Consider the following 10,390-nt stretch of genomic DNA (forward strand, 5'->3'; position numbering starts at 1 on the left):
TCCACCATGTCAAAAGCCAGAAAAGGACAGTAAGTACCGAAAGGCACATGACTGTCCCTTCAGCCCCTACTTAAAGAGGAAACAGAATCTGGGCAGAAACTTCCAGACCTTCCCATTTTGGATTACCAAGAATTCTATCAAATGCCATTCTTAGCCGGGGCCCCCCGGGTGGCTCAGTCCAACTTCGGCTCGGGTTAAGCGTCCGACCTTGGCTCGGGTCATGATCTCACGGCTGGTGAGTTCGACCCCCGCGTCGGGCTCTGTGCTGACCGCTCAGAGCCTGGAGCCTGCTTCGGCTTCTGGGTCTCTCTCTCTCTCTCTGCCCCTCCCCCGCTCACACTCTGTCTCTCTCTCTCTCTCTCAAAAGTAAATAGACATTAACAACATTTTTTGAAATGCCATTCTTAGCCAGTCAGTGACAAGAGGAATTGGCTTACCAATTGGTTTAGAGTAATCAAGATGTATCTTTAAGAGGCAAGGAGGGTCCAGTCTCCCCCAAACCAAATAGACGCCTGAATAAAATCAGGATTTTGTTAGTAACGAAGCCAGGTGGGTGTGGGAGAAAGGCGTTGTCTAGGCAACACTGGTGCGCGCCATGCTCCCTCTCTCTTATCTCACACATGGTAGCTGTCACTCTCCAGGGCGTGCGGTTCTGTGGGTTTTGGTGGGTGTAGAGAGATGTGTAACCACCACCTCTACCATCAAGACTTAGAAAGCAGGAGGTAGGTTTATGATCCGCCAGCATGGACTTACTCTCGTGGTGTAAACAAGCGGGAGAGACTCATGGTTCTCGCAGCCTTCTCCTTCTCTGAACCTCCTTCCAGGAGGGCAACCAGGCAATGTGCAGAGGGAGGTTCACAGCGGGTTTGGGGGGCTTGCACCAGGGAGGGACCCCCGCTCTGGACCCATAGCTGATCTCGTCCTTGTGACTGTGTATGTCACCCAAAGAGCCATTTCTGATTGCTGCCCCGGGGTTGAGCTGATGGCTCACTTCGCTCCCCAGGACTCACAACCCTGGATTTGTTTTATCCCTCTTTCTTGTCACCCCTCCGCTAGCCAGCTGGGGTCGTCTGAGTCATCTCTGCAGATTCAGGACCTGCTTCCAGTCCAAAGAGGAAAGCGGAGTCTGCAGGGGGGCGGTGTTCCAGAGAGGACGAGCTGGCCTCAGGATGGCACGGGGCTAGCTGGGGTTTGCTTTTTGATCTTTATCACGGCAGGCGGATGATCGTGACCAACTGTTTTAGGAGACGGGCGGGGCCTCTGTGATGAGTTCGAACACAGTAAATACAATTGTAAGATCACCTGATTACAGTACGACAGCAAACACAGTAGCTAAAATTGACACACCAAGACTGCCTGGTGAGAGCAGCTTTTCAGCCTTGTGCAACAATACTCACAGTGTTTAGAGTCCCAGGAATGAGCCCAGCTCTGGCTACAGCCACTGTCATCTATCCCGGATCGCTTTCTCCCAGGGAGCTGGGCTCCAAGCGCTTGTCTTTGCCGCCGGGGACCGGTGCTTGCGCGTAGAGTGCCTTCGGGAAAAGTAGCAAACATCTCTCCCGCCTCATGATGCTTTACTTACGTCGATTGGAGAATCACAGGAATGTGCAGGAAAATCATAACAGTCAATGTACAAGTCCTTGAAGCGTGACGGGGCGCCTGGGTGGCTCAGTCGGTTAAGCACCCGACTCTCGATTTCGGCTCAGGTGGTGATTTCACGGTTCTGGAGTTCGAGCCCCGGGTCAGGCTTGGGGTTCTCCTCCCTCTCTCTCTCTGCCCCTCCCTCTGTCTCTCAAAATAAATAAATAAACATTAAAAGAAGAAGAAGAAGAAGAAGAAGAAGAAGAAGAAGAAGACCCACTGCCTCAGAAATGCAGCAGGTCTAGACCAATGGTTTGGAGGATAGATGTCAGTTTATGAATTTATTCACTGGGCATGGACAGAATATTATATTCTAGGTGCTGTGCTAAGTGCCGTACGAGTGTTATCTCATTTAATCTTTGCAGAATAATTGCAGACGAGGAGGAGGAGGAGGAGGAGGACGGGGGTGGGGAGGGAGAGGGGGTGTGGAGGGGGAAGAGGAAGAGGGAGAAGAAGAAAAAAGAGAAAAAGAGAAAGGAGGAGGAGAGAAGAGCACCTCAGGGATAATTTAAATAGTCCTGTAACTAGAAGGGAGTTGACATATATAAATAGATAATAAATATATACGTTTAAATAGGACAATTCTGTTGGAAGTGATGTTGGTGATTCTTATAAACATGCTCTCTATTTGAATATATTTTTGCTGGATTCCTCAGGAAGAAAGGAGGGGGCCCCCCACGCTACCTGAGGTGTGGCAGGAGACGATGATGTCACCACCCTGAAAGCTGCAAGTGTGTAGGGGGAATGGTCTGTCTTCTCCGGATCAAGTGGCTGAATTGGACACAAGCAGCCAGGCAGCGGTGGAGGTGAAATTGCTTGGCTCTTCCGTGGCCCTCGCTCCGAGGTGGGGGGAATGGCTGTACTTTTGCTCCATCAGGAGGATCAGCCTTCCAAATTGGGAGCGTTGGCCAGGAGTCAGGCCTGTGACGCTGAGTGTTCCTAAGCAATAATCCTGAAGATCCTCGGAGAGGCCACGTGGCGGCCCATGCTGGAGAGGAGCCTCGTGGCCGGAGACCAGGTTTCTCTTTCTTTCTGGGTTCCGTGGGTCCGACAGCGCACGGGTGCTGGGTCTGGCCGCCTTGCCACCGTCTCTGAGGGAGCTGATCGAAGTGAACGAGGAAGGAAAATGTTGCCCAGCACCTTCTTCCCTGGTTCTCTTACATGAGGGGGTTCTTCGCGTGACTGGCTTCCCCTTCCTGGTGAGAGCTGGCGGTTAGGGCTCCCCATGAACCCCAAGTTTTCCGGCGGAAGCCTCGCCCTCCATTGCACCTGCCCGCCTCACTGCACCCCAGCTTTGTACTTGCAGTTAAACCCACGTCCCCTCTTGCAAGCCGAGGAGATGTTCACGGCCAGGTGCAGGCGGCTGGCTCTTCAATCCGGTGGGATCCAAGAAGCGTGGGCAAAGCCCTGTGCCAGCCCCTCCGGGGCAACGGAGGGATGAGGACAGACTGGGACCGCAGGGCTCCCGTGAGTCATTCACGCGTTCAGTCACCAAATGCTGATGGAACACTTACTATCTGCCAGGCACTGTCCTAGGCATTGGAGATACAGCAGTAAAGAGATGAGACAAAATGTCTGTACTTTCTGGTGGGGGAGACAGACGATAAAGAAGTAAATAAGCAAATGTGCGGTGTGCTACATAAGGGCACAACAGAGCAGCTCTTGTGATCTAGGCATGTGTATTAAAGGACGAAACCTTTCTGGTGCTGTGTGTTGGTCCAAAGTGCTCTGGGTTTACTATGGAAGAAGAATTTTTTTTTTTTTTTTTTTTTTGAGAGAGAGAGAGAGAGAGAGTGGGAGTGCAAGCATGAGGAGGGGAAGGGCAGAGAGAGAGGGACAGAGAATTATTTTGAAGTACTTATTTTGAGAGAGAGAGCGTGAGCGGAAGAAGGACAGAGAGAGGGGGAGAGAGAGAGTCCCAAGCAGGCTCTAGGCTGTCAGCACAGAGCCGACCGAACACAGGACTCAAACTCACAAGCGGTGAGATCATGAGAGCCAAAACCGAGTCGGCCCCTCAACCGACTGAGCCACCCAGGCGCCCCGAGAGGGAGAGAGAACCTTAGGCAGGCTCCATGCCCGGTGTAGAGTCTGACACAGGGCTCAATCTCATGGCCCTGGGATCATGACCTGAGCCGAAACCAAGAGTCGGACGCTTAACTGACTGAGCCACCCAGGCGCCCCTTTCCTTCCGTGTATTTATGGAGGCTCATTGTCTTTTCTCCTCTCTTTGTGGGTGTTTATAATGAACGGAAGAACAGAGATGCCTCCGTGGGCAATTTTAGACATTTTGGCCACGCTGTAAGTATGATGTACTCTTTCCCCAACTCTCCTTCAAGTCTTGAGTGAAGTATCCATTTCTCAGGAATGTTTTGTGGAGTTGGCTCTAATAATTTGGCCTTTTTCCCAGGGGGTGTGGGACTGGAACAGGGGGTACCCTTGGCGGGGGGCGGTTCACCGTGGTTGCAGAAAGAGCTTGTGAGGCACGTAGGGTCTCCCCTCTGACTCAAAGGCCCTACCAGCCCATGCTCTGGTTCTCTCCCCAGGGATTAGTGGTGGAAATTTGAAGCCAGTTGAAGAGGGCTGGCAAAGAAATGGGTATTAGCATTGATACTTTGAAAGTGCAAAGGCTTGCCAAGGCTTAAATCCTTCAGTTGTTTTCAGGACGCTTTCAAAAACACAGGGCTGGAAATCCCAGAATCCTAATCCCATTTGGCTCTACCTGTACGCCTTCTCACTGTCGAAGGATTTTCTTCCCCCTACAAAAACACGGGAGTTGCTAAAAAATATGGCTGTGAAATTGCTTCCCCGGGCGGCACTGGGCTGCTTCAAAGGGAAAGTGTGAGAACCAGACAGAAATGAGGAAGATCACACTCAAGAACTAGACCTTCCAGCTCACAGGGGTGGAGAAAACGGGGGCTGTTAGTTACACTCCTTAAAAAAAACAAAGCCAACCGAAACAAGCTGAACAGTTTATGGCCATTCTGTGCCTTCAGATGTTCCGTGTGAAACCATCCGAGGCCATGTGTCATTTTGAAACAGCGCTGGGTGGGGCTTAAGCCGTCCAGTCGCCTGCATTTGTAAATTGGTTCCGGCACCAATTCCAACGTGGGTGTTGAGCGGGAGGGTGCGTCCCACAAAACACCAGGAATTCGAGTCAATTCTGACACTTAACCACCTGGGGACAACCTCAGATCCCACAGGTTGAGGGTTCAGTCCTGTGAGACGACCCTCACCCACCCCTTCAGATGCCAGTCATAAGCCCAGGCTGTTCCCTGTGCTTCTGATGGCCAGCTACAAACTGGCAGTTCCAACGACCCCCTCCAATTAGGGATGCCAATTGTGAGCCCAGGCTGTGACTGTGCTTCTGCCTGACTGGTTGTAAACCAGTGGTTCCTGTAACTCCTTCTTCAGGTTTAATTTGCTACAGCAGCTCACAGAACTCAGAGGAGCATTCTACTTACTAGATTAGTGGTTTATTATAAAAGGATAGAACTCAGATGCTTAGGGCAAGGTGTGGGGAAGGACGCAGAGCCTCCAAGTCCTCCCAAGCACACCATGCTCCCCACGTCTGCCTGCTTTCACCAGCCCAGCAGCTCTGTGAACCCTGTCCTTCTGGGATTCTATAGAGACTTCATTATAATAGGCATCATTGATTAACTCATTGGCTATTGGTGATTGATTCACCCTCTGGTCCTACTCTTTTTCCACCCCCTCCCACCCCCCGGAGTTCAGGGTGTAGGAATCACAAGCTTGGGTCACCTGGCAACCAGCCCCCCATTCTTAGGCGCTTTCCAAAGGTCGCCATTAACATGACAAAAGACACCCTGGTCAGTCTCATCTCTCAGGAAATTCCAAGGGCTTTAGGAGCCCTGTGGCAGAAACAGGACGAAGACCATATATATATTTCTTATGATAAATCACAGCCTCACAATTACACTCCTGGTTCTCCCTTTTCCTAGCTCCGTGGCCTTGAGAAGTCACTTCATCTTTCTGGTCCTTATGTATAAAGAAGGTCCCAAAGAGCACCTGCTTCACAGGTATGGGGTGGGGATGGAAAAGACCGATTCCTGGAAGGGTAGGGGAACTGCCTAGCATCTAGCGTTGGGCCTTTATTCCCCTTGTGCATGCTGAGCGGGACCCTACCGAAGATTCTCAAGTTCTGTCTGTAAATATTAGAAAGCTGTCGGGAGGCTTGGCTTCTTCTCCAAAGGAAAAGAGCTTTCAAACATCACGGTGATATGGAGACAGGAAAGGCTTTCTAGAATCAGTTACAGGCATACCTCGTTTTGTTTTGGGTTTTTGGGTTTTTTTGCTTTGCTTTATTGCGCATCACGGGTATCGCGTTTTTTACAAATGGAACGTTTGTGGCAACCAGTCCACTGACATCACTTGCCCACAGCATTTGCTCACTTTGTCTCCGTCACATTCTGGCAAGTCTCACAATATTTCCAACTTCTCATCATTCTTATGTTTGAATGGCTGCAATCTCATAATAAAACTCGAACAGATGAGGAAGCGTGTGTTAGGGACGAGCAAAGAAAGTGGCTTCTGGAGATGGAGCGACTCCTGGTGACAATGCTGTGAAGACGGTTGAAATGGCAACAAAAGGTTTAGAATATTATATAAATGTAGTTGAGGAAGCGGCGTCAGGGTTTGAAAGCAGGGATGGAGTCCAATTCTGAACGAAGTTCTACTTGTGGGTCAAATGCTATCAAATGGCATCGCATGCTACAGAGAAATCACTACTGAAAAAAAGAATCGACATGGCAAACTTCACAGCTATATTAAGAAATGGCCACAGCCACCCCATCTGTCAGCAGCCATCAATGTGAAGTTCAGACCCACCACCAGCAGAAAGATGGCATCTTGTCAAAAGCTCAGATAATAGCTAGCAAATTTTAGTGGTAATTTTTTTTTTTTAGTGTTTATATATTTTGAGAGAGCATGAGAGCAAGTGGGGAAGGGGCAGACAGAGAGAGGGAGAGAGAGAATTCCAAGCAGGCTCCATGCTGCCTGCGCAGAGCCCAACTCCGGGCTCGGGCGTGGGAACGGTGAGATCAAGAGTTGGAACCTGAGGGGCGCCTGGGTGGCGCAGTCGGTTAAGCGTCCGACTTCAGCCAGGTCACGATCTCGCGGTCCGTGAGTTCGAGCCCCGCGTCGGGCTCTGGGCTGATGGCTCGGAGCCTGGAGCCTGTTTCCGATTCTGTGTCTCCCTCTCTCTCTGCCCCTCCCCCGTTCATGCTCTGTCTCTCTCTGTCCCAAAGAAAAAAATAAATAAACGTTGAAAAAAAAAATTAAAAAAAAAAAAAAAAAAAAAAAAAGAGTTGGAACCTGAGCCACCCAGGCACCCCCCCCAGTGGTGTTTTAAAATGAAGGTAGGTACGTTGTTTTTTTTTAGACATGTGCTATTGTACACTTAATAGACCACAGTAGGGTGTTAACAGAACTTCTATATGGGAAACCAAAACATTCATCTGACTCACTTGATTGTGACATTCCATTTATTGTGAGGTGGTCTGGAACCAAACCCAGGTGAGGGGAGGTCATGGCTCCCCCAGACTAGATATTACATTTTATACCTTACGTACGTACACCTTACACGTTCTCCTACAAAGAGGGGAAAGAGGAGGCACTGAGGTTTATAATTCTGCTTCCGGTTTCCTTTTCCAGTGTAACTGGTTCATTTGTGGAGGTTACACTTGCTTTGGTAGAGCTTATAGAACACCTAAAACCCAGGAAGGCCATGGTCAGACACGGTAGGGAGTTGGACTCGAATAGATAACCCGAGTACCATTCCGGAAGGTGCTGCCTTGAGTCTAAGGGCCGTACCCGCCCAGCGTGCGTGAGCATCGTTCCACACGTGTAGGAGCGGCCCTTGAAGAAGCTTTCAAATGGTAGCCTTGTCGCTCTCCTCCACCCCGTACCGCTCACCCGCACGCTCTCCTGGCCATATGCAGCAGCGGAGCCCTGGTTTTGAACACAAAGGACATTTGTTGCGTGTAATCTTTTTACAAAGCCGGCCTACTTCCATTATGCATAATCATGAAATTGGGGGTGAAGGAGAAAGCTAACTCCACATTTGAAGCCACAAAAGGGCCGTGATTCCTTTTCGGTCTCTTTATTACGAGGCCTCGTCTGAGTTAGATAATTTGCAGTAAAGTTTTACCCTGGAGCAGGCTTCGTCAGTCATGTTAAATTCATGGGGGAAAATCCTCCTAGGATTTAGAACTGAGAAATAGACAGCTTTAATAACGGAAACGCTGAGGTAAAGAGCAGGGAAAGGCAGCATGTTCTAACCATTTAGGGAGAAAATGGTAAGGCGGTGCTAATAAGCCCTGCTATATTTTTATCTTACCATTTTCTTCATCTGAAGGAATATTGAAATGAGGTTTTAAATTCCGAATGATCATCTGACAGCTTCCATCTCTAGGGCAAATTATTAGCGAGAGCTCTATTTTGCTATTACCTTTACTCAAAGCTCAGAGGACGCACACTCACCAGAGCCCAGATGCGGAAGTAAAATCTGCAGACGAGAGTGGTGTGAACAGAATCCCAGAACCCAGCTACTTTTAGGTTCCTTTGTGTGACCTTTGTGGACATTGACCTTCTTATCAAGTAGGGCTGGGGTAGGGATGGGCGGGGCCCATGGCACCCTCCTGGATGTGTTATGCCCCAACCTAACGTCATCTCTCACCATTGGGCCTCAATCCATCCCACCACAGACCTGGAATTCCAATTACACCAAGCCACCCGCTAGGTCCCAAACAGGCCACCTCTTTGAACAACCTCCTCCCACCCACCTTTCCCGTCCGGGAAACCAACCTTGAACTCATCTTTGAAGGTTCATCTCCAATGTGACTTTCTTCCAGAAATCTTTCCAACCCCAAACAGAATCGATGGCATAGTGTCCTGCCCTTTCAAAATAACCCAGTACTCTTTTCACTGTGGACCTTAGTGTGCTGGAATTATTAGCTTACGGTGTCCCCTCCCCCTGGTAACCCTAGAGGGCAAGGACTTTCTCTCTGACATTTGTACCTTCTAGCCCAGGGTTTCTCAACAGCAGCACCATTGACATCCGGGGCTGGAAAATTCCTTGTTGTGGGAATCACCCCTGACCCCCACTCGCTAAATGCAAGTAGCACCCCATCCCCAGTGTGACAATTAAAACCATCTCCAGACATTGCCCGTGGCCTCCTGGGGGGAGAGAAAAGGGCCCCTGGTTGAGAACCACCGCTCCAGGCCTGTAAGAGAGAGCTTGATCTATCCTAGGTGCTTAATAAAATATTTGCCGAGCTGCTAAATCGATGTCCGAGTTAATGAATAAAAAGCTGGGCGAATCAACAGAGGAAGAAAGACCTCACTACAGCTTTTACACACTTACCAAATCAAACTTAAAACCTTTATTCCAGCAAGTCAAGGCTCTTCATGAACTGGCTCCGCTTCTCCCTCTCTGTTCCTTGTACCCTGTGCTTCTCGCCCATGGGCTCTTCCCCATTCTTGAGCTTTATTTTCCTTCCCGCCAACCTAAATTCTGTACTCACTTCAACACAAAGAACAACTTACCTACTTCAAAAAGCCTTCCCCAACTCACCCAGCCTACAACGATCTAAGTATTCAGCAGGATCAGGGAGGTAAAATGGTAAGAATACATATATATGTAATATACGTGTAATAGAGGTCTATACACACATATGCCTACGGATTGTTACTTTTGGTCTTAGAACCATTCATCTGTTTCATAAACACGTGTAGGAATTTTCTTCTCAACTAGAAGAATCGCTCCCTGATAGCGTCCTCACGCCTTCAAGGTTTTTCTCCTCCTCAGCGTTCGTGCAAGCTTTATGAACAGCGGGTGTTCAGCGTTTGCTTGGAATGAATTTTTTCTTTAAGCCGCGAGCACGTGTGTTAAATGTGTGTCGTTTGGGTGCTCCTGACGCAGTTTCGGTTTTAAAAGGCATAGGGCTAACTCTTTAATATCTTGCAGTCTTTAAACAAACCCATTTCAAAGAGACTCTGCAAACATGAATAAAAGTCATCTGTGGTGTTTTAGAAGTTCTGCGAGAAGGCACTCGTGATAAGCAAGGAGAAAGACAAAAACGGCTGCCTTTTGTCTTAGATGGTGATTATACTCAAACTTCATCGAGGCTTTCTTCCACTGCTTAGGAGAACTGTACTAAAGCTTTGGCCTGAGGTGTCTGGGTGGCTCAGGCGGTTAAGTGATTGACTCTTGGTTTCAGCTCAGGTCATGATCTCGTGGTTCGTGGGTTCAGGACCTGCCTTGGGCTCCTCACTGACAGCACTGGGTGGACTTGTAACCCTTGTAACTTGTGTCTTTTGACAGAACAGCCTCTTGAGGCTTCAGTCTCTCCATTTATTCCTCTCTGCCGTTTCATTTTTATTTGAGAGAGAGAGAGAATCTTAAGCAGGCTTCACGCTCAGTGCAGAGCCCAACGTGAGACTCGATCCCACGACTGTGAGATTGTGACCTGAGCCGAAATCAAGAGGTGGACGCTCAACCAACTGAGCCACAGCGACGCCCTTCTGCCATATTGTTTAACTCAGGCTCTCCATGGCCGTCTCCTCTATGCCTACCCATGCCCTCCCACTGAAAATACAAGACCACAATGCTTCTCTGACCCAGCCTCCTCCTCCAGCACCATCCTGTTATTTCACACGCCACCCAACGTGCGTTGGCCTCCACCTATAAGGTCCACGTGCTTGTCTCACACGTGTCCACGGCTCACTATGG

At 49.3% G+C, this 10,390-nt stretch overlaps 1 long non-coding RNA gene across 1 annotated transcript; it reads right to left on the bottom strand.

Moving 5' to 3' along the window:
• Positions 1-7,124: 7,124 nt before the first annotated feature.
• On the bottom strand, positions 7,125-8,448 carry LOC147580740 (uncharacterized). The gene is made up of 3 exons (XR_015251048.1): positions 8,140-8,448; positions 7,808-7,869; positions 7,125-7,608 (listed from the first exon to the last, which is right to left on the bottom strand). It is a non-coding gene; the product is annotated as an uncharacterized LOC147580740 (long non-coding RNA).
• Between the last annotated feature and the right edge of the window lie 1,942 nt (positions 8,449-10,390).

The sequence above is a fragment of the Puma concolor genome, chromosome B2 (genome assembly GCF_028749965.1).
Source record: "Puma concolor isolate L17-30 chromosome B2, mPumCon1.1.hap2, whole genome shotgun sequence".
NCBI classification, from domain to species: Eukaryota; Metazoa; Chordata; class Mammalia; order Carnivora; family Felidae; genus Puma; species Puma concolor.